Source organism: Oncorhynchus keta, chromosome 12 (genome assembly GCF_023373465.1).
Source record: "Oncorhynchus keta strain PuntledgeMale-10-30-2019 chromosome 12, Oket_V2, whole genome shotgun sequence".
NCBI lineage: Eukaryota > Metazoa > Chordata > Actinopteri > Salmoniformes > Salmonidae > Oncorhynchus > Oncorhynchus keta.
In genome coordinates this window covers 44,497,789-44,520,288 of record NC_068432.1, presented here as the reverse complement: position 1 = coordinate 44,520,288, position 22,500 = coordinate 44,497,789, and the positions used below count along the sequence as shown (strand labels likewise).

Here is a 22,500-nt window from a genome sequence, read left to right as displayed (position 1 = left end):
GAGAGAGAGGAGAGAGAGAGGAGAGAGAAGAGAGAAGAGAGAGGAGAGAGAAAGGAGAGAGAAGAGAGAGGAGAGAGAGAGGAGAGAGAGAGAGATATTGAGGGAGAGAGAAAGAGAGAGAGAATGATAGAGAAAAAGAGAGAGAGAGAGAGAGGAGAAATTTGACGGCACGAGTGTGAAGTGCGGCGGGCCTGAAGAGTGTGTGTGTGTGTGTGTGTGTGTGTGTGTGTGTGTGTGTGTGTGTGTGTGTGTGTGTGTGTGTGTGTGTGTGTGTGTGTGTGTGTGTGCAATAAAGGGATTCTGGGCAATAAAAGAGCAGCATGGTTAAGTGTGGAGTTATTGCTTTTTGACATGGTCTCTGTGGTGACATGGGCTCTGTGGTGACATGGTCTCTGGTGACATGGGATCTGTGGTGACATGGTCTCTGGTGACATGGGCTCTGTGGTGACATGGGCTCTGGTGACAGGGGCTCTGTGGTGACATGGTCTCTGGTGACATGGTCTCTGGTGACAGGGGCTCTGTGGTGACATGGTCTCTGGTGACATGGTCTCTGGTGACAGGGGCTCTGTGGTGACATGGTCTCTGGTGACATGGTCTCTGGTGACAGGGGCTCTGTGGTGACATGGTCTCTGGTGACATGGGCTCTGTGGTGACATGGTCTCTGTGGTGACATGGGCTCTGGTTACATGGGCTCTGTGGTGACATGGTCTCTGTGGTGACATATTGTGCCAAGTGTGATATCCCTCCTAAATAGGTCGGGCTAATGTTCATATCGACCCAGTAAGGCCAGCAGGCTAATGTTCATATCGACCCAGTAAGGCCAGCAGGCTAATGTTCCTATCGACCCAGTAAGGCCAGCAGGCTAATGTTCATATCGACCCAGTAAGGCCAGCAGGCTAATGTTCCTATCGACCCAGTAAGGCCAGCAGGCTAATGTTCATATCAACCCAGTAAGGCCAGCAGGCTAATGTTCCTATCGACCCAGTAAGGCCAGCAGGCTAATGTTCATATCGACCCAGTAAGGCCAGCAGGCTAATGTTCCTATCGACCCAGTAAGGCCAGCAGGCTAATGTTCATATCGACCCAGTAAGGCCAGCAGGCTAATGTTCATATCGACCCAGTAAGGCCAGCAGGCTAATGTTCATATCGACCCAGTAAGGCCAGCAGGCTAATGTTCATATCGACCCAGTAAGGCCAGCAGGCTAATGTTCCTATCGACCCAGTAAGGCCAGCAGGCTAATGTTCATATCGACCCAGTAAGGCCAGCAGGCTAATGTTCCTATCGACCCAGTAAGGCCAGCAGGCTAATGTTCCTATCAACCCAGTAAGGCCAGCAGGCTACTGTTCATATCAACCCAGTAAGGCCAGCAGGCTAATGTTCATATCGACCCAGTAAGGCCAGCAGGCTAATGTTCATATCGACCCAGTAAGGCCAGCAGGCTAATGTTCATATCGACCCAGTACGGCCAGCAGGCTAATGTTCATATCAACCCAGTAAGGCCAGCAGGCTAATGTTCATATCAACCCAGTAAGGCCAGCAGGCTAATGTTCATATCGACCCAGGAAGGCCAGCAGGCTAATGTTCCTATCGACCCAGTAAGGCCAGCAGGCTAATGTTCCTATCGACCCAGTAAGGCCAGCAGGCTAATGTTCATATCAACCCAGTAAGGCCAGCAGGCTAATGTTCATATCGACCCAGTAAGGCCAGCAGGCTAATGTTCCTATCGACCCAGTAAGGCCAGCAGGCTAATGTTCCTATCGACCCAGTAAGGCCAGCAGGCTAATGTTCATATCAACCCAGTAAGGCCAGCAGGCTAATGTTCCTATCAACCCAGTAAGGCCAGCAGGCTAATGTTCCTATCGACCCAGTAAGGCCAGCAGGCTAATGTTCCTATCGACCCAGTAAGGCCAGCAGGCTAATGTTCCTATCGACCCAGGAAGGCCAGCAGGCTAATGTTCCTATCGACCCAGGAAGGCCAGCAGGCTAATGTTCCTATCGACCCAGGAAGGCCAGCAGGCTAATGTTCCTATCGACCCAGGAAGGCCAGCAGGCTAATGTTCCTATCGACCCAGTAAGGCCAGCAGGCTAATGTTCCTATCGACCCAGGAAGGCCAGCAGGCTAATGTTCCTATCGACCCAGGAAGGCCAGCAGGCTAATGTTCCTATCGACCCAGTAAGGCCAGCAGGCTAATGTTCCTATCGACCCAGTAAGGCCAGCAGGCTAATGTTCCTATCGACCCAGTAAGGCCAGCAGGCTAATGTTCCTATCGACCCAGTAAGGCCAGCAGGCTAATGTTCCTATCGACCCAGTAAGGCCAGCAGGCTAATGTTCCTATCGACCCAGTAAGGCCAGCAGGCTAATGTTCCTATCGACCCAGTAAGGCCAGCAGGCTAATGTTCCTATCCACCCAGTAAGGCCAGCAGGCTAATGTTCCTATCGACCCAGTAAGGCCAGCAGGCTAATGTTCCTATCGACCCAGTAAGGCCAGCAGGCTAATGTTCATATCCACCCAGTAAGGCCAGCAGGCTAATGTTCCTATCGACCCAGTAAGGCCAGCAGGCTAATGTTCCTATCGACCCAGTAAGGCCAGCAGGCTAATGTTCCTATCGACCCAGTAAAGCCAGCAGGCTAATGTTCCTATCGACCCAGGAAGGCCAGCAGGCTAATGTTCCTATCGACCCAGGAAGGCCAGCAGGCTAATGTTCCTATCGACCCAGGAAGGCCAGCAGGCTAATGTTCCTATCAACCCAGTAAGGCCAGCAGGCTAATGTTCCTATCAACCCAGTAAGGCCAGCAGGCTAATGTTCCTATCGACCCAGTAAGGCCAGCAGGCTAATGTTCATATCGACCCAGTAAGGCCAGCAGGCTAATGTTCCTATCAACCCAGTAAGGCCAGCAGGCTAATGTTCATATCAACCCAGTAAGGCCAGCAGGCTAATGTTCCTATCAACCCAGTAAGGCCAGCAGGCTAATGTTCATATCAACCCAGTAAGGCCAGCAGGCTCGTCTCTTTTTATTGGTATGTAATTGTTATGAAAGTTGTATTGTCAATTTCATTTGTATTTAAATGTCACTTTAAATGTGTATATGACACTGCAACAAAATAACAATAAAGTCAGTAAAGTAAAGTAGAGAAACAGGCCCAACCTATACTAATGCAATTCCCTCTAGGTTACAGAGAGCTGATAGTCCCATGCAACAAACTACCAGGTGTGAAACAGGGAAGAGACTCAGGGGTTATGTTAAATTGGTATAGAGCAGACCTATCCCACTAAATTAGTCAAAACAGGAACATTTTACATCTGGATAGAAATTAATTATCTAAAAAGAGAAAAATGTCCTCCCGTGTGCTACCTATCCCCCACATCTAAATGCCAGAACTGGACAAGAACCTGACACCCTCAGCACACAGGGGGACAAACACCTACCTGGAGGTGACAGCATTCCCTCCCAAATATGCCCCCCAAGATATAACTATGACAAAACAACCAACAAAAAAGTGTCACAACTCCTACAGCTCAGTCACATGCTGGATCTTTACATATGCAATGGTAGGCTTCAAGGAGACTATGGTAGGTGCACCTACAGCTCATCCCTTGGCTTTTGTACTGTAGATCATTTTATCATTGACCTCAACTCATTGTTTCTCAGAGCGTTCACAGTCAGACCAATAACATTCCCATCAGATCACAGCAATATCACAGTCTACTTGAACCGAGCAATACTCAATAATGAGGCATCAAAGCCAAAGGAACTGCACCATATTTGGAAATGCTATAGATGGAAGGAAAGTAGTGTAGAAACCCACCAAAAAACCTGTATATTTGACCTTTAAGCTACCCTATCATATCTAAAAATGTCAAACAGACAACCTAAGAAAATTAAAACAAAGACAAATGGTTTGATGAAGAATGCAAAAACCTGAGAAAGAAATTGAGAGACCTATCCAACCAAAAATGTAGAGACCCATAAAACCTGAGTCTGGGCCTTCACTATGGTGGAGCACTAAAACAATACAGAAATACATTACGGAAAAAGAAGGAACAGCACGTCAGAAATCAGCTCATAAGCAGCGGACTTGTACATTTCCTCAGTGAAAACAATGTACTGAGCAAATGTCAAATTGACTTTTTAGCAAATTACCGTACAACAGACCACATATTCACCCTGCACACCCCAATTGACAAACAACCAAACGAAACCAAAGGCTTCTCATGCTTTGTTGATTTCAAAAAAGCTTTTGACTCAATTTGGCATGAGGGTCTACTATGCAAATTGATGGAAAGCGGTGTTGGGGGACAACATTATAAAATCCATGTACACAAACAACAAGTGTGCAGGTTAAAATGGGCAAAAATACACACATTTCTTTCCACAGGGACAGGGGGTGAGACAGGGATGCAGCTTGAGCGCCACCCTGTTCGACATCTATATCTATATATATATCTATATATATATATTTATCTATATATCTATATATATATATCTATATATGACAGTAAACAAATGTCCAGTTGCCAGGACCACAAATACAAATTCCATCTAGGCACTGTTGCCCTAGAGCACACAAAAAACTACACCTCCAGTGCATTCGGAAAGTATTCAGACGCCTGGACTTTTTCCACATTTTGTTGCGTTACAGCCTTATTCTAAAATGGATTAAATTACCATCAATCTACACACAATTCACCATAATGACAAAGCAAGTGTCACGCCCTGACCTTAGAGATCCTTTGTATGTCTCTATTTGGGTCAGGGCGTGAGTTGGGGTGGGCATTCTATGTTTTGTTTTTCTATGATTTTCTATTTCTATGTTTTGGCCAGGTATGGTTCTCAATCAGGGACAGCTGTCTATCATTGTCTCTGATTGGGAACCATACTTAGGTACCCTTTTCCCACCTGTGTTTGTGGGAAGTTAACTTTGTTTGATGGCACATAGCCTTAATCGTCGCGGTTTGTGTTGTATTGTTTATTGTTATGTCAGCGTCATTTCGAATAAAGGAGAAAATGTACGCCCACCACGCTGTACCTTGGTCCAGTTCTTTTAACGGCCGTGACAGCAGGTTTTTAGAAATGTTTTGCTGCACATACATGTACCTTTGACTATGTACAGACTCAGTGAGCATGTCAATACAAACTATATTTATGTGTGTACTATTTTCACATAAATATAAGACTGTACATAGCCATAATATGACATTTGTATCTATTCCTTTGAAACTTGTGAGTGTAATGTTAATTATTTCACTTTTGTTTATTATATATTTCACTTGCTTTATTTCACTTGCTTTGGCACTGCAAACATATGTAAACATATGCCCTTTGAATTAAGTTTGTATTTGTATTTATTAAGGATCCCTATTAGCTGCTGCTAAGGCAACAGCTATTTTTCCTGGGGTCCAGCAAGGCAGTTGTATACAATTGAAAATATTACATGACATTGCATTTCATAGCACTTTTCACAACACATTAAATGTGTTCCCTCAGGCCAATATTCTACCATCACATTTCTACACGTGTGTGTAGATGTGTGTGTAGAGTATTTGTATGTGTTATGGATCCCCACTCTTCCTGGGGTCCAGCAAAATGAAGGCATGTTATACCATTTAAAAAACATTACAATACATTCACAGACCGTGTGCCCTCAGGCCCATACTCCACCACTACCACATATATACAGTGCAAAATCCATGTGTACGTGTGTGTATAACGCGTATGTTATTGTGTGTGTGTGTGTGTGTGTGTGTGTGTGTGTGTGTGTGTGTGTGTGTGTGTGTGTGTGTGTGTGTGTGTGTGTGTGTGTGTGTGTGTGTGTGTGTGTGTGTGTGTGTGCCTATGTTTGTGTTGCTTCACAGTCCCCTCTGTTCCTTAAGGTGTTTTTTAATCTGTTTTTAAATCTAATTTTACTGCTTGCATGAGTTACTTGATGTGGAATAGAGTTCCATGTTGTCATGGCTCTATGTAGTACTGTGCGCCTCCCATAGTCTGTTCTGGATTTGGGGCCTGTGAAGAGACCTCTTGTGGCATATCTTGTGGGATATGCATGGGTGTCCGAGCTGTGTCCCAGGAGTTCAAACAGACGGCTAGGTGCGTTCAACATGTCAATACCTCTCAATACCTCTCAGCAGTGACAACGTAAATCTCTCCTCCACTTAGAGCCAGGAGAGATTGATATGCATATTATTAATATTAGCTCTTTGTGTACAGTACATCCAAGGGCCTTGCTGCGATGTTTTCAACCAATTTTCCTGTCCTTTTTTGTGTCACCTGACCACACGACTGAACAGTAATCCAGGCGCAACAAAACTAGGGCCTGTAGGACCTGCATTGTTGACCGTGCTGTCAAGAAGGTAGAGCAGCACCTTATACCACGGACAGACTTCTCCCCTTAGCTACTGTTGTATCAACACGTTTTGACCAGGACAGTTTACAATCCAGAGTAACTCCAAGCAGTTTAGTCATCTCAACTTTCTCAATTTCCACATTATTCATTACAAGATTTAGTTGAGGTTTAGGGTTTAGTGAATGATTTGTCCCAAATACAATGCTTTTAGTTTTAGAAATATTTTGGACTGACTTATTCCTTGCCGCACACTCTGAAACTAACTACAACTCTTTGTTAAGTGTTTCAGTCATTTCAGTTGCTGTAGTAGCTGACATGTACATTGTTGAGTCATCTGCATACATAGACACTCTGGCTTTCCTCAAAGCCAGTGCCAATTCATTAGTAAAGAGTGAAAAGGTAATGGGCCTAGACAGCTGCCTTGGGGAATTTCTGATACTACTTGGATTATGTTAGAGAGGCTTCCATTAAACAACACCCTCTGTGTTCTGTTAGTCATGCAACTCATTATCCATAATATAGCAGGGGGTGTAAAGCCATAACACATACGTTTTTCCAGGAGCAGACTATGATCGATAATGTCAAAAGGCGCACTGAAGTCTTACAAAACAGTCCCCACAATCTTTTTATCGTAAATTTCTCTCAGCCAAAAATCTGTAATTTTTGTTAGTGCTGTGCTTATTGAATTTCCTTCTCTATAAGCATGCTGAAAGTTTGTTGTCAATTTGTTTACTGTAAAATAGCATTATATCTGGTCAAACACAATTTCTTCCAAAGGTTTACCAAGGGAACAGGCTGATTAGTCGCTATTTTTTTTTTTTTATATATTTTTTATTTCACCTTTATTTAACCAGGTAGGCTAGTTGAGAACAAGTTCTCATTTGCAACTGCGACCTGGCCAAGATAAAGCATAGCAGTGTGAACAGACAACACAGAGTTACACATGGAGTAAACAATTAACAAGTCAATAACACAGTAGAAAAAAAGGGGAGTCTATATACAATGTGTGCAAAAGGCATGAGGAGGTAGGCGAATAATTACAATTTTGCAGATTAACACTGGAGTGATAAATGATCAGATGGTCATGTACAGGTAGAGATATTGGTGTGCAAAAGAGCAGAAAAGTACATTTTTAAAAAACAGTGTGGGGATGAGGTAGGTGAAAATGGGTGGACTATTTACCAATGGACTATGTGCAGCTGCAGCGATCGGTTAGCTGCTCAGATAGCTGATGTTTGAAGTTGGTGAGGGAGATGAAAGTCTCCAACTTCAGCGATTTTTGCAATTCGTTCCAGTCACAGGCAGCAGAGTACTGGAACGAAAGGCGGCCAAATGAGGTGTTGGCTTTAGGGATGATCAGTGAGATACACCTGCTGGAGCGCGTGCTACGGATGGGTGTTGCCATCGTGACCAGTGAACTGAGATAAGACGGAGCTTTACCTAGCATGGACTTGTAGATGACCTGGAGCCAGTGGGTCTGGCGACGAATATGTAGCGAGGGCCAGCCGGCTAGAGCATACAAGTCGCAGTGGTGGGTGGTATAAGGTGCTTTAGTGACAAAACGGATGGCACTGTGATAGACTGCATCCAGTTTGCTGAGTAGAGTGTTGGAAGCCATTTTGTAGATGACATCGCCGACGTCGAGGATCGTTAGGATAGTCAGTTTTACTAGGGTAAGCTTGGCAGCGTGAGTGAAGGAGGCTTTGTTGCGGAATAGAAAGCCGATTCTTGGAAGGAGTGTTGTATGGCATTGAAGCTCGTTTTGAGGTTAGATAGCACAGTGTCCAATGACGGGCCGAAAGTATATAGAATGGTGTCGTCTGCGTAGAGGTGGATCAGGGAATCGCCCGCAGCAAGAGCAACATCATTGATATATACAGAGAAAAGAGTCGGCCCGAGAATTGAACCCTGTGGCACAACCATAGAGACTGCCAGAGGACCGGACAGCATGCCCTCCGATTTGACACACTGAACTCTGTCTGCAAAGTAATTGGTGAACCAGGCAAGGCAGTCATCCGAAGAACCGAGGCTACTGAGTCTGCCGATAAGAATATGGTGATTGACAGAGTCGAAAGCCTTGGCAAGGTCGATGAAGCATGCTGCACAGTGCTGTCTTTTATCGATGGCGGTTATGATATCGTTTAGTACCTTGAGTGTGGCTGAGGTGCACCCGTGACCGGCTCGGAAACCAGATTGCACAGCGGAGAAGGTACGGTGGAATTCGAGATGGTCAGTGACCTGTTTGTTGACTTGGCTTTCGAAGACCTTAGATAGGCAGGGCAGGATGGATATAGGTCTGTAACAGTTTGGGTCCAGGGTGTCTCCCCCTTTGAAGAGGGGGATGACTGCGGCAGCTTTCAATCCTTGGGGATCTCAGACGATATGAAAGAGAGGTTGAACAGGCTGGTCATAGGGGTTGCGACAATGGCGGCGGATAGTTTCAGAAATAGAGGGTCCAGATTGTCAAGCCCAGCTGATTTATACGGGTCCAGGTTTTGCAGCTCTTTCAGAACATCTGCTATCTGGATTTGGGTAAAGGAGAACCTGGAGAGGCTTGGGCGAGGAGCTGCGGGGGGGGGGCGGAGCTGTTGGCCGAGGTTGGAGTAGCCAGGCGGAAGGCATGGCCAGCCGATGAGAAATGCTTGTTGAAGTTTTCGATAATCATGGATTTATCGGTGGTGACCGTGTTACCTAGCCTCAGTGCAGTGGGCAGCTGGGAGGAGGTGCTCTTGTTCTCCATGGACTTCACAGTGTCCCATAACTTTTTGGAGTTGGAGCTACAGGATGCAAACTTCTGCCTGAAGAAGCTGGCCTTAGCTTTCCTGACTGACTGCGTGTATTGGTTCCTGACTTCCCTGAACAGTTGCATATCGCGGGGACTATTCGATGCTATTGCCGTCCGCCACAGGATGTTTTTGTGCTGGTCGAGGGCAGTCAGGTCTGGAGTGAACCAAGGGCTGTATCTGTTCTTAGTTCTGCATTTTTTGAACGGTGCATGCTTATCTAAAATGGTGAGGAAGTTACTTTTAAAGAATGACCAGGCATTTTAGCCAGTAAAGTGGGATTTACCATTCTTAGGTAGCGGAATGACTTTTGCTTTCCTCCAAGCCTGGGGGCACACACATTCTAGTAGGCTTAAATTGAAGATATGGTAAATAGGAGTGGCAATATTGTCCACTATTATCCTCAGTAATTTTCCATCCAAGTTGTCAGACCCCATTGGCTTGTCATTGTTGATAGGCAACAATCATTTTTTTACCTCTTCCACACTAACTTTACAAAATTCCAAAAATTACAATGTTTGTCTTTCATAATTTTGATCCGATATACTTGGATGTGTAGTGTCAGTGTTTGTTGCTGGTATGTCATGCCTAAGTTTGCTAAACTTGCCAGTAAAAAAGTAATTGGCAATATCAGTGGGTTTTGTGATGAACGAGCCATCTGATTCAATTTCATTTAAGGTGCTTCAAAACCTTTTACTATCATTCTTTATAGAATTTCTGCTTGTTTCATAGTATAGTTTATTCTTATTTTTACTCAGTTAAGTCACATGATTTCTCAATTTGCGGTACGTTTGCAAATTGATTCCGCAGCAAGACTTATTTGCCATTCCTTTTGCCACATCCCTCTAAACCATACCATTTTTAAATTCCTCATCAATCAATCAGAAATGACTAGTTTTGACTGTCATTGTTTTAATGGGTGTAATGCTTATTATTACCTGAAATAAGCTATGTCATAAATGTGTCAAGTGCCGCGTCTGGTTGCTCCTCATTACACACCACAGACCAACAAATGTTCTTTACATCTACAACATACGAATCATTACAAACATATTGTATGACCTCTTATGACCTCTTATACACTATATTAGGTGCAGCCTTTGGAACATTGGTTTTCCTAGATATGGCTACTGTATAATCATTGAGTGAATTAAGCCACATACAAACATGCTCTCTTTTGTGTTTTCTTGAGAATTCAGAACATGGGCCATTTTTACAGTATTCTCCCTGTACACCAAGTCAGAACCGTAGGATATATAAAGGCATATAAGCAGACAATGATTCAATTTCTCTAAAACAGGCAATAGACTACATGTGCACCACCAAGTCAGAACAGTAGGCACAATTGATACATTTTTTATTTAACTAGGCAAGTCAGTTAAGAACAAATTCTTATTTTCAATCTTAACCACATCAAGGTTGAGACAAGCATATTCTTAACTTTAATGTTAAAATATCTAGTGTTACGATATAATAATGTCAATTTGTTTACCACTTTAGAAATAGTTTTTTAAAATCAGCAATCAGGTCTCCAGAAAGGGATTGATCCAGGGACACACCAATATCAGATACACTTGTTTTAGATTCAATCTCCTTGGCTACACAGTTTACTGTTAACTTGTCAGACCTAAGCAATCTACGTTTTGTTCCAAACAAAGTCGATTAAGTTTTTCCCTAATCGATTCAGTTTTTCCCAAATCGATTCAGTTTTTCCCAACCAATCTGTAACAAAATGCAATTCCTTACTCAGGGTCTCCTCTATGTAAACTGTATCCTTCCTAGATACCAGTATGGCTGAATCATCAGCATAAAGCAAGAGGTTTACTGTATCTGGCATATTATTAACGTATATCAGAAATAAGAGAGGCCCTAAAATGGATCCCTACAGTACTCCACAGGATATTTCTTTGGCCTCTGACAGAACATCACCAAGCACTATGCCAACTCAGCGACACAATGGTAAGGAGTAACTGAGCTGGGCTCGGGCCATTGATAAGTCATTGTCTCAACGCAGCCTTATAATGCTGTGAAAGGATCCAGGAACCCAAATGATATGGGGTGAATCCCATCCTTATAAAACAAGGTTTGTTTCAAGAAGGTATTAAAATGGTCAATAAATGTTACACCCACAGAGCTGCAATAGTCAATTGAATTCAGAGACCGAGAGACCAAGAAAGTGAGAGAGAGAGAGACAGACAGAGAGAGACAAAGAGACAAAGAGAGACAGAGAGAGAAAGAGAGAAAGAAAGAGAGAGAAAGAGAGAGACCGACAGAGACAGAGAAAAAGCCAGAGGCAGAGACATCTGAGAGGGAAACAGTAAGTGAACGTTTTCAACTTGTTCTCATCTATCTCTCCCACAGAGTGGGGTACACCCATCTATCCTCTGGCTGAGCCCCAGGTTCTGTGGCCCAGTTACAGTGCCTCCCTGGTGAGTTGGAGTTACAGGCTCACACCCGTCTCCTGGAGAGCACAGACCTCTGGCTGTTTGTTAATGCAACAACACAGACAGAAATAAGGAGGGAAGGAGAGAACCTTAACTATTTGCACATCATTACAACACTGTACATAGCCATATGACATTTGAAATATCTCTATTCCTTTGAAACTTTTGTGGGTGGAATGTTTACTGTTCATTTTTGATTGTTTATTTCACTTGTGTTTATTATCTATTTCACTTGCTTTGGCAATGTAAACATATGTTTCCATGCCAATAAAGCCCTTCGAATTGAATTGAGAAGGGGACAGAGGGGAAGGGAGAGAGCGAGAGAGAGAGCGAGAAAGAGAGCGAGAGAGAGAAAGGGGGAGAGAGAGAGAGAGAGCGAGAGAGAAAGGGGGAGAGAGAAAGAGAGAAAGAGAGAAAGGGAGAGAGAGAGAGAGAGAGAGCGAGAGAGAAAGGGGGAGAGAGAAAGAGAGAAAGGAGAGAGAGAGAGAGAGAGAGAGAGAGAGAGAGAGAGAGAGAGAGAGAGAGAGAGAGAGAAACAGAGAGAGAGAGAAAGGGGGAGAGCGAGAGAGAGAGAGAGAAAGGGGGAGAGCGAGAGAGAGAGAGAGAGTGAGAGAGAGAGAAAGGGGTAGAGAGAAACAGAAGTAGAGGGGTAAAGCAAGAGAGGGAGAGAGAGAGAGAGAGAGAGAGAGAGAGAGAGAGAGAGAGAGAGAGAGAGAGAGAGAGAGAGAGAGAGAGAGAGAGAGAGAGGGAGAGAGAAGGAAGGAAGGAAGGAAGGAAGGAAGGAAGGAAGGAAGGAAGGACAGAAGGACAGAAGGACATGGGGGAGTAATCAAGGCAGTACAATGAAGAGTGAAAGACTATTCCATTCATATAACCCCCCTGTAATGTTGCTTTGGTTGCTATGTAAACATCTCATCGTTTGTGAACTGGCCAGATGCCGGGCGATGTACAGTGCAGCACTCAGGAAGTCACACACACACACAGTCCTCCCCTGCCACCGTGGCATGCACTGTCTCATGTATATTAGATATTAGACACAGCAGCTAATTTATCTAAACATTGAACCAGAGAGCCATTAGCCTTGGCTGGCTTCTCTTACTGTAATAGACCTCTAATACAGGACCCCACACTAACCTGGCCTACAGTGTACACACACACACACACACACACACACACACACACACACACACACACACACACACACACACACACACACACACACACACACACACACACACACACACACACACACACACACACACACACACACACACACACACACACACACACTGAATATATGGGATGGTTAGAACAGGGACAGCGATGGGACAGGGACAGACCGGCAGGTAGATGTGGTTTTCTACCAACCTGGAGTAGGACAGTTCTACTATAACTCCCTATTAGGGGATAATAGGGTTGGGCTGGAGATGAGGTTTGGGCAGAAGATGGGGGTGCGATGCGGGGCTAGAGGTGGATTGGGATAGGGTGCAGGTGGAGGGGGTTGGTTAGGGTTCACTTCCTCAGTGAATGGATGGGATGGTCAGGACACGTTTCCCCTTTTGTAGCTGATCCTATGGTATGGAGAGTGGGGGTTTGTCTAGGGATGGATGGGAGTGGGGGGTTGTCTGGGGATGGAGGAGAGTGGGGGGGGTTGTCTAGGGATGGATGGGAGTGGGGGGTTGTCTAGGGATGGATGGGAGTGTGGGGGGTTGTCTGGGGATGGAGGAGAGTGGGGGGTTGTCTAGGGATGTGTGGGAGTGGGGGGAGGGGTTGTCTAGGGATGGATGGGAGTGGGGGGGGTTGTCTAGGGATGGATGGGAGTGGAGGGGGGGTTGTCTAGGGATGGATGGGAGTGGGGGGGGGGGTTGTCTAGGGATGGATGGGAGTGGGGGGGTTGTCTAGGGATGGATGAGTGTGGGTGGTTGTCTGGGGATGGATGAGAGTGGGGGGTTGTCTAGGGATGGATGGGAGTGGTTTTTTTTCTGGTGATACAATCTACCATGTACAATCTACAACATACAATCTACCATATAGAATATATCATGTACAATCTATCATGTACAATCTATCATGTACAATCAACCATGTACAATCTATCATGTACAATCTACCATATATGTACAATCTACCATATATGTACAATCTACCATATACAATCTACCATATACAATCTACCATATACAATCTACCATATACAATCTACCATGTACAATCTACCATGTACAATCTACCATATACGTACAATCTACCATGTACAATCTACCATATACGTACAATCTACCATGTACAATCTGCCATATACAATCTACCATATACAATCTACCATGTACAATCTACCATGTACAATCTACCATATACGTACAATCTACCATGTACAATCTACCATATACAATCTACCATGTACAATCTACCATGTACAATCTACCATATACAATCTACCATATACGTACAATCTACCATATACGTACAATCTACCATATACATACAATCTACCATATACATACAATCTACCATATACAATCAATCTACCATATACGTACAATCTACCATATACATACAATCTACCATATACAATCTACCATATACAATCTACCATGTACAATCTACCATGTACAATCTACCATGTACATACAATCTACCATGTACATACAATCTACCATATACGTACAATCTACCATATACAATCTACCATATACAATCTACCATATACAATCTACCATATACAATCTACCATGTACAATCTACCATGTACAATCTACCATGTACAATCTACCATGTACAATCTACCATATACAATCTACCATGTACAATCTACCATGTACAATCTACCATATACAATCTACCATATACAATCTACCATATACAATCTACCATATACGTACAATCTACCATGTACAATCTACCATATACAATCTACCATATACAATCTACCATATACAATCTACCATATACAATCTACCATGTACAATCTACCATGTACAATCTACCATGTACAATCTACCATGTACAATCTACCATGTACAATCTACCATATACAATCTACCATGTACAATCTACCATGTACAATCTACCATGTACAATCTATCATATACAATCTACCATATACAATCTACCATATACAATCTACCATGTACAATCTACCATGTACAATCTACCATGTACAATCTACCATGTACAATCTACCATGTACAATCTACCATATACAATCTACCATATACAATCTACCATATACAATCTACCATATACAATCTACCATGTACAATCTACCATGTACAATCTATCATATACAATCTACCATATACAATCTACCATATACAATCTACCATGTACAATCTACCATATACAATCTACCATATACAATCTACCATATACAATCTACCATATACAATCTACCATATACAATCTACCATATACAATCTACCATATACAATCTACTACCTAAAGCCATGGAAAAAGGAAAAAAGAAAAACCTGCTAAATTCAGCCCCTCCCTGGTGGATTGAAACGGTACAATGAAAATAAAAGAATAAGGAATGCAGTGAAACAGCTCTTAGATGGAGGCCCATGATAGAATGTAGAGCCTTTCAGCTTGGCCCTGCCCCTACCCCAGCCGCCGTTGCCGTGGCAGCAGCCTGAGATTGGGGCACCCTACCTCCTCCCCTCTTCTCATCCGTCCCTCCTTCTCTCCACTGGGCCAGAGGTCTGTCTCAATTAAATTGAATTCAAAGGGCTTTATTGTCATGGGAAACATATGTGTATATTGCCAAAGCAAGTGAAGTCGATATAAACAAGAGTGAAATAAACAATAAAAAGGAACAGTAAACATTACACTCACAGAAGTTCCCAAAGAATAAAGACATGTTGAATGTCAAATTATACAGTGTTGTAACGATGTACAAATGGTTAAAGTACAAAAGGGAAAATAAAACAACTAAATACATACAGTTGAAGTCAGAAGTTTACATACACTTTGTTTGGAGTCATTAACGCTCGTTTTTCCACCACTCCACAATTTTCTTGTTAACAGACGATAGTTTTGGAAAGTCGGTTAGGACATCTACATAGTGCACGACAAAAGTCATTGTTCCAACAATTGTTTATAGACAGATTATTTCACTTATAATTCACTGTATCACAATTCCAGTGGCTCAGAAGTTTACATACACTAAGTTGACTGTGGCTTTAATAAACAGCTTGAAAAATTCCAGAAAATGATGTCATGGCTTTAGAAGCTTCTGATAGGCTAATTGACATCATTTGTCATAGGCTAATTGACATCATTTTGATAGGCTAATTGACATCATTTGATTCAATTGGAGGTGTACCTGTGGATGTATTTCAAGGCCGACCTTCAAATGCACTGCCCCTTTGCTTGAAATAATGGGAAAATCACAAGAAATCAGCCAAGATCTCAGACTTTAGATGTTTTTTAGATCTCCACAAGTCTGGTTCACCTGAAGGTGCCACGTTGATCTGTACAAACAATAGTACACAGGTATAAATACCATGGGACCAATCAGCCGTCATACCACTCAGGAAGGAGACGCGTTCTGTCTCCTAGAGATGAACGTACTTTGGTGTGAGAAATGCAAATCCATCCCAGAACAGCAGCAAAGGACCTTGTGAAGATGCTGGAGGAAACAGGTACAAAAGTATCTATATCCACAGGTAAGCGAGTCCTATATCGACATAAGCTGAAAGGGCGCTCAGCAAGGACAGAAGCCACTGCTCCAAAACCGCTATAAAAAATCCAAACTACGGTTTGCAGCTGCACATGGGGACAACGATCGCACTTTTTGGAGAAATGTCCTCTGGTCAGACGAAACAAAAATAGAACTGTTTGTCCATAATGACCATCGCTATGTTTGGAGGAAAAACGGGGACGCTTGCAAGCCGAAGAACACCATCCCAACCATGAAGCACAGGGGTGGCAGCATCATGTTCTGGGGGTGCTTTGCTGCAGGAGGGACTGGTGCACTTCACAAAATAGATGGCATCATGAGGATTGAAAAGGATGTGGATATATTGAAGCAACATCTCAAGACATCAACTTAAAGCTTGGTCGCAAATGGGTCTTCCAAATGAACAATGACCCCAAGCAGACTTCCAAAGTTGTGGAAAAATGGCTTAAGGACAACAAAGTCAAGGTATTGGAGTGGCCATCACAAAGCCCTGACCTCAATCCCATAGAAAATTTGTGGGCAGAACTGAAAAAGCGTTTGCCAGCAAGGAGGCCTACAAACCTGACTCAGTTACACCAGCTCTGTCAGGAAGAATGGGCCAAAATTCACCCAACTTATTGTGGGAAGCCTTTGGAAGGCTACCCGAAATGTTTGACCCAAGGTAAACAATTTAAAGGCAATGCTACCAAATACTAATTGAGTGTATGTAAACGTCTGACCCACTGGGAATGTGATGAAAGAAATAAAGCTGAAATAAATCATTCTCTCTACTATTATTCTAACATTTCACATTCTTAAAATAAAGTTGTGATCCTAACTGACCTAAGACATAAACACAGTAAACACAGAAGTTCCAAAAAGAATAAAGACATCGCATGGGAAACGTGTTAACATTGCAAAAGCAAGTGAGGTAGATAATATACAAAAGTGAATTAAACAATAAAAATAACATTAAACATTACACATACAGAAGTTAGAAAACAATAAAGACATTACAAATGTCATAGTATATATATATATATAACAGTGTTGTAACAATGTGCAAATAGTTAAAGTACAAAAGGGAAAATAAATAAGCATAAATATGGGTTGTATTTGCAATGGTGTTTGTTCTTCACTGGTTGCCCTTTTCTTGCGGCAACAGGTCACAAATCTTGCTGTTGTGATGGCACACTGTGGAATTTCACCCAGTAGATATGGGAGTTTATCAAAATCGGGGTTGTTTTCGAATTCTTAGTGGATCTGTGTAATCTGAGGCAAATATGTGTCTCCAACAAGGCCATACATTGGACAGGAGGTTAGGAAGTGCAGTTCAGTATCCACCTCATTTTGTGGGCAGTGAGCACATAGCCTGTCTTCTCCTGAGAGCCAGGTCTGCCTACGGCGGCCTTTCTCAGTAGCAAGGCTATGCTCACTGAGTCTGTACATAGACAAAGCTTTCCTTAAGTTTGGGTCAGTCACAGTGGTCAGGTATTCTGCCACTGTGTACTCTCTGCTTAGGGCCAAATAACATTCTAGTATGCTCTGACTGTCACGGCTGTTGAAGGAAGTGGACCAAGGTGAAGCGTGGTGAGCGTACATTTTCCTTTATTTAGAAAAGACACCAAACAAAACAATAAACACTACAAAACAAACCGTGAAGCTAAAGGCCATAAACAAAGTCAACTTCCCACAAAGACAAGTGGAAAAAGGGCTACCTAAGTATGGTTCTCAATCAGAGACAACGATAGACAGCTGTCCCTGATTGAGAACCCTACCCGGCCAAAACATAGAAATACAAATAATAGAATGTAGAATACCCACCCCAACTCACACCCTGACCAAACCAAAATATAGACATAAACAGGATCTCTAAGGTCAGGGCGTGACACTGACACATATCCCACAGTAGTTATTGGGGACAAATTTGTCTCCACTTTTGTGGATTGTGGTGATCTTCCCCAATTAGGGAAGATGCCAGAGCTAAGGATGATGTTAAAGAGTTTTAGTATAGCCAATTTGAATTTGTGTCTGTATATTCGATCATATCATTGAGGATACCATCAACAACACGGGCCTTTTTGGGTTGGAGGGTTTTTATTTTGTCCTGTAGCTCATTCAAGGTAATTGGAGAATCCAGTGGGTTCTGGTAGTCTTTAATAGCTGATTGTAAGATTTGTATTTGATCGTGTATACAGTATGTTTTTGCTGTTTGGTCTTTGTTATAGACCCAAAAAGATTGGAAAAGTGGTTTACACATATCTCCAATTTGGCTAGATAATTCTTTGTGTTGTTATTTGTTTAGTGTTTTCCAATTTTCCCAGAAGTGGTTAGAGTCTATGGATTCTTCAATTACATTGAGCTGATTTCTGATGTGCTGTTCCTTCTTTTTCCGTATTGTATTTCTGTATTGTTTTAGTGATTCACCATAAGTAATCAGACCCTTTGCTATGAGAAATTGAGCTCAGGTGCATCCTGTTTCCACTGATCATCCTTGAGATGTTTCTACATCTTGATTGGAGTCCACCTGTGGTAAATTCAATTGATTGGACAGGCACACACCTGTCTACAGTATATAAGGTCCCACAGTTGACAGTGCACGTCAGAGCAAAAACCAAGCCATGAGGTCAAAGGAATTGTCCGTAGAGCTCAGAGACAGGATTATGTCGAGGCACAGATCTGCTGAAGGGTACCAAAAAATGTCTGCAGCATTGAAGGTCCCCAAGAACACAGTGGCTTCCATCATTCTTAAATGGAAGAAGTTTGAAACCTCCAACACTCTTCCTAGACCTGGGTATCCGGCCAAACTGAGCAATCGGTGGAGAAGGCCCTTAGTCAGGGAGGTAACCAACAACCCGATTGTCACTCTGAGAAGAGTCTCTGTGGAGATGGGAGAAATTTCCTGAAAGACAACCATCTCTGCAGCACTCTACCAATCAGGAATTTATGGTAAAGTGACCAGACGGAAGCCCCTCTTCCGTAAAGGTACACGACAGCCCGCTTGGAGTTTGCCAAAAGGCACCTAAAGGACTCACAGACCATGAGAAACAATATTCTCTGGTCTGATGAAACCAAGATTGAAGTCTTTGGCCTGAATGACAAGCGTCATCTCTGGAGGAAACCTGGCACCATCCCTACGGTGAAGCATGGTGGTGGCAGCATCGTGCTGTGGGGATGTTTTTCAGCGGCAGGGGAGGGTGAATGTGATCACAGTGTCTTGTGTTATATAGATGGATCTCAGAATGAACCTGGAAGAATCCATTGAAGGGTTTAGGTAAACTGTCTGGGAGGTATGAGGATTGTAGATGATAGTGCATAATTGGTGTACAGTGATGTCATAAATAGACAAGACATTGAGTTTCTTAAACAAAGGTTCAGATGGAGCCAGGTATTTAGAGGAGGTAGCCAGTCTTGCAGAGTTCTTTTGTATGATTAGTCATTTGTGTAGGTTGGAGGCATATGTACTGGCTCAGACAACGTTACAGTAAATGAGATATGGGTCAATTAAGCTATAGTATAGAGTCAGGAAGCAAGGTTTAAGAACCAAACCTCTCATTTTTATGATGATACCAACAGATTTCATCACTTTGCTATAGAAAATTGAATATGAACCTTCCAGGATAACTTTTCATCTATTAGAACTCAGAGAATGTATGTTTATGTGTGTGTGTGTGTGTGTGTGTGTGTGTGTGTGTGTGTGTGTGTGTGTGTGTGTGTGTGTGTGTGTGTGTGTGTGTGTGTGTGTGTGTGTGTGTGTGTGTGTGTGTGTGTGTGTGTGTGTGTGTGTGTGTGTGTGTGTGTGTGTGTGTGTGTGTGTGTGTGTGTGTGTGTGTGATGTGTGTGTTGGTACGTACGAGTGTTTCTTTGTGTTCGTGTGTGTCCGTACCAGAGGTTGAAACCAAAAATGATTTTACAATTGTTTTGTTCTGAACAGAAGCATCATTTATTATGTTGAGTATCACTGTTCTGAACAGAAACATCATTTATTATGTTGAGTATCACTGTTCTGAACAGAAGCATCATTTATTATGTTGAGTATCACTGTTCTGAACAGAAACATCATTTATTATGTTGAGTATCACTGTTCTGAACAGAAACATCATTTATTATGTTGAGTATCACTGTTCTGAACAGAAGCATCATTTATTATGTTGAGTATCACTGTTCTGAACAGAAGCATCATTTATTATGTTGAGTATCACTGTTCTGAAAATCAAAATAAAGTTTGAACCCCAAAAAGTACCAGTTTATATCTTTCCTTTCTGTTCCCCTTTAAACATAAAAAACAACAACATTTAGCTCGACATTAAATGATGCAGATAGAGCAGCTTGCTACGGAGCGGCTATAGTTGTTTACATGCATGGGTCAGACATAGGGCGCCGAGATGTGACTGAAACGTTGCGTGTGGGGAGCGAGAGAGGGTGGAGGAGGCTTGAAGCGCTCGGCATCTTGTTATAACATGTATTCTATCTGAATTAGGCCCACAGAACCATAGCTACAGAGGAGCAGCTTCTATGAAGGAACGTTGAATGTGTGTCTGTGTGTGCCCCTTCCAAAGGGAGCACGGAACAGGACCTTTTATTGCATTTAAATAAACTCACCACAAAGCCAGTCCTGTCAGGTGGAATCAGCCTCCACCTACCCCACAGACCCCACAGTGGGGGCCCTTTTCGTGGGGACCCTCCTTCCATCATTCCACTGGCCCTAGGGGGGAGGGGCTGGCTGGGGCAAGGCCAGGACTGTTGTGTGGGGGTTTGGGACCGCTTGATGAGACTGGGGTAAGGCCAGGGAAGGGGCTGGGCGTTTTGGGACTGGGAGCTGGGGGCTCCAGCAGGTCACGTCTACCTGATTAGGAGCGGGCAGTTACCATCATTAACCAGCACCTAACGTTACCACCAATCCACCGGCTCCCACCTCCCTTTCCTAGCCCACTCAGCAGGGCCTCACCTGGGGCATGCCGCTGCCATGGTAACCCCTTCCTCCCTCCTACTTGCAGCGGGTAGAGAGGAGCGCTGGGCTGGGCGGGCAGGGACTCATGCTGCTGAGAGGGTTAATGTGGTCTGTTGGGCCGGGCCGGGCGGGCAGGGACTCATGCTGCTGAGAGGGTTAATGTGGTCTGTTGGGCCGGGCTGGGCGGGCAGGGACTCATGCTGCTGAGAGGGTTAATGTGGTCTGTTGGGCCGGGCCGGACCTTGCTGGGCTGGGGACAGGATGATCCTGCTGTGTGCAGTGGGGTGAACTGAGGGGGAAAACATGGCTGGATGTGGCCAACGCCTTACTACTTCTGCTCTGCTAGCCCATCATGGTCTGAGTCTCCATCAACCAACAGCACACTACATATAAACCCAGTTAACATTGAGCCACAACACCACTGCCCTAGGTAGTTTATCTCCACAGCACTACAACACTACCTAATAAGACTTCCCTGGGCCTTTTCAACATCTCCCAACTACCCAATCTCCTCTAGCCCAAGATTCATCCCCAGCCTCCAAACCCCATCCTCCAGAACCAGCCTCCAAGCCTCTAGCCCCCATCCCCAGCCACCAGACCCAGGCTCCAGCCCCAGCTTCCAGCTTCTAGTCCCCAGCCTCTAGTCTCCAGCCACCAGCCACCAGACCCAGCCCCCAGCATCTATCCCGCAGCCCCCAGCCTCCCAGCCCCCAGTCAAAGCCCTAGCTCCAGCCCCAGATTACCTCCTCACTACAGACAGGCAGTGAGTCATCTGCCGGGAATGGATGGAGGGAAGAATGGAGGGAGAATGAAAGGATACTTGTCTCACCTGCTCACTGTGTCTTTCTCTATCTCTCCTGCTCTCTCTATTTCTCTGCCTTGGCCTCCCTCCCCTTCTATCTCGCCTGCTCTCTCTATTTCTCTGCCTTGGCCTCCCTCCCCTTATATCTCTCCTGCTCTCTCTATTTCTCTGCCTTGGCCTCCCTCCCCTTATATATCTCCTGCTCTCTCTATTTCTCTGCCTTGGCCTCCCTCCCCTTCTATCTCTCCTGCTCTCTCTATTTCTCTGCCTTGGCCTCCCTCCCCTTATATCTCTCCTGCTCTCTCTATTTCTCTGCCTTGGCCTCCCTCCCCTTCTATCTCTCCTGCTCTCTCTATTTCTCTGCCTTGGCCTCCCTCCCCTTATATATCTCCTGCTCTCTCTATTTCTCTGCCTTGGCCTCCCTCCCCTTATATATCTCCTGCTCTCTCTATTTCTCTGCCTTGGCCTCCCTCCCCTTCTATCTCTCCTGCTCTCTCTATTTCTCTGCCTTGGCC

General features: G+C 44.0%; 1 protein-coding gene across 2 annotated transcripts in view; it reads right to left on the bottom strand.

The window, feature by feature from the left end:
* LOC118391530 (SH2 domain-containing protein 3C-like) overlaps nucleotides 1-22,500 on the bottom strand; it is a 56,701-nt gene that overhangs the window by 29,683 nt on the left and 4,518 nt on the right. The window lies entirely within an intron of this gene.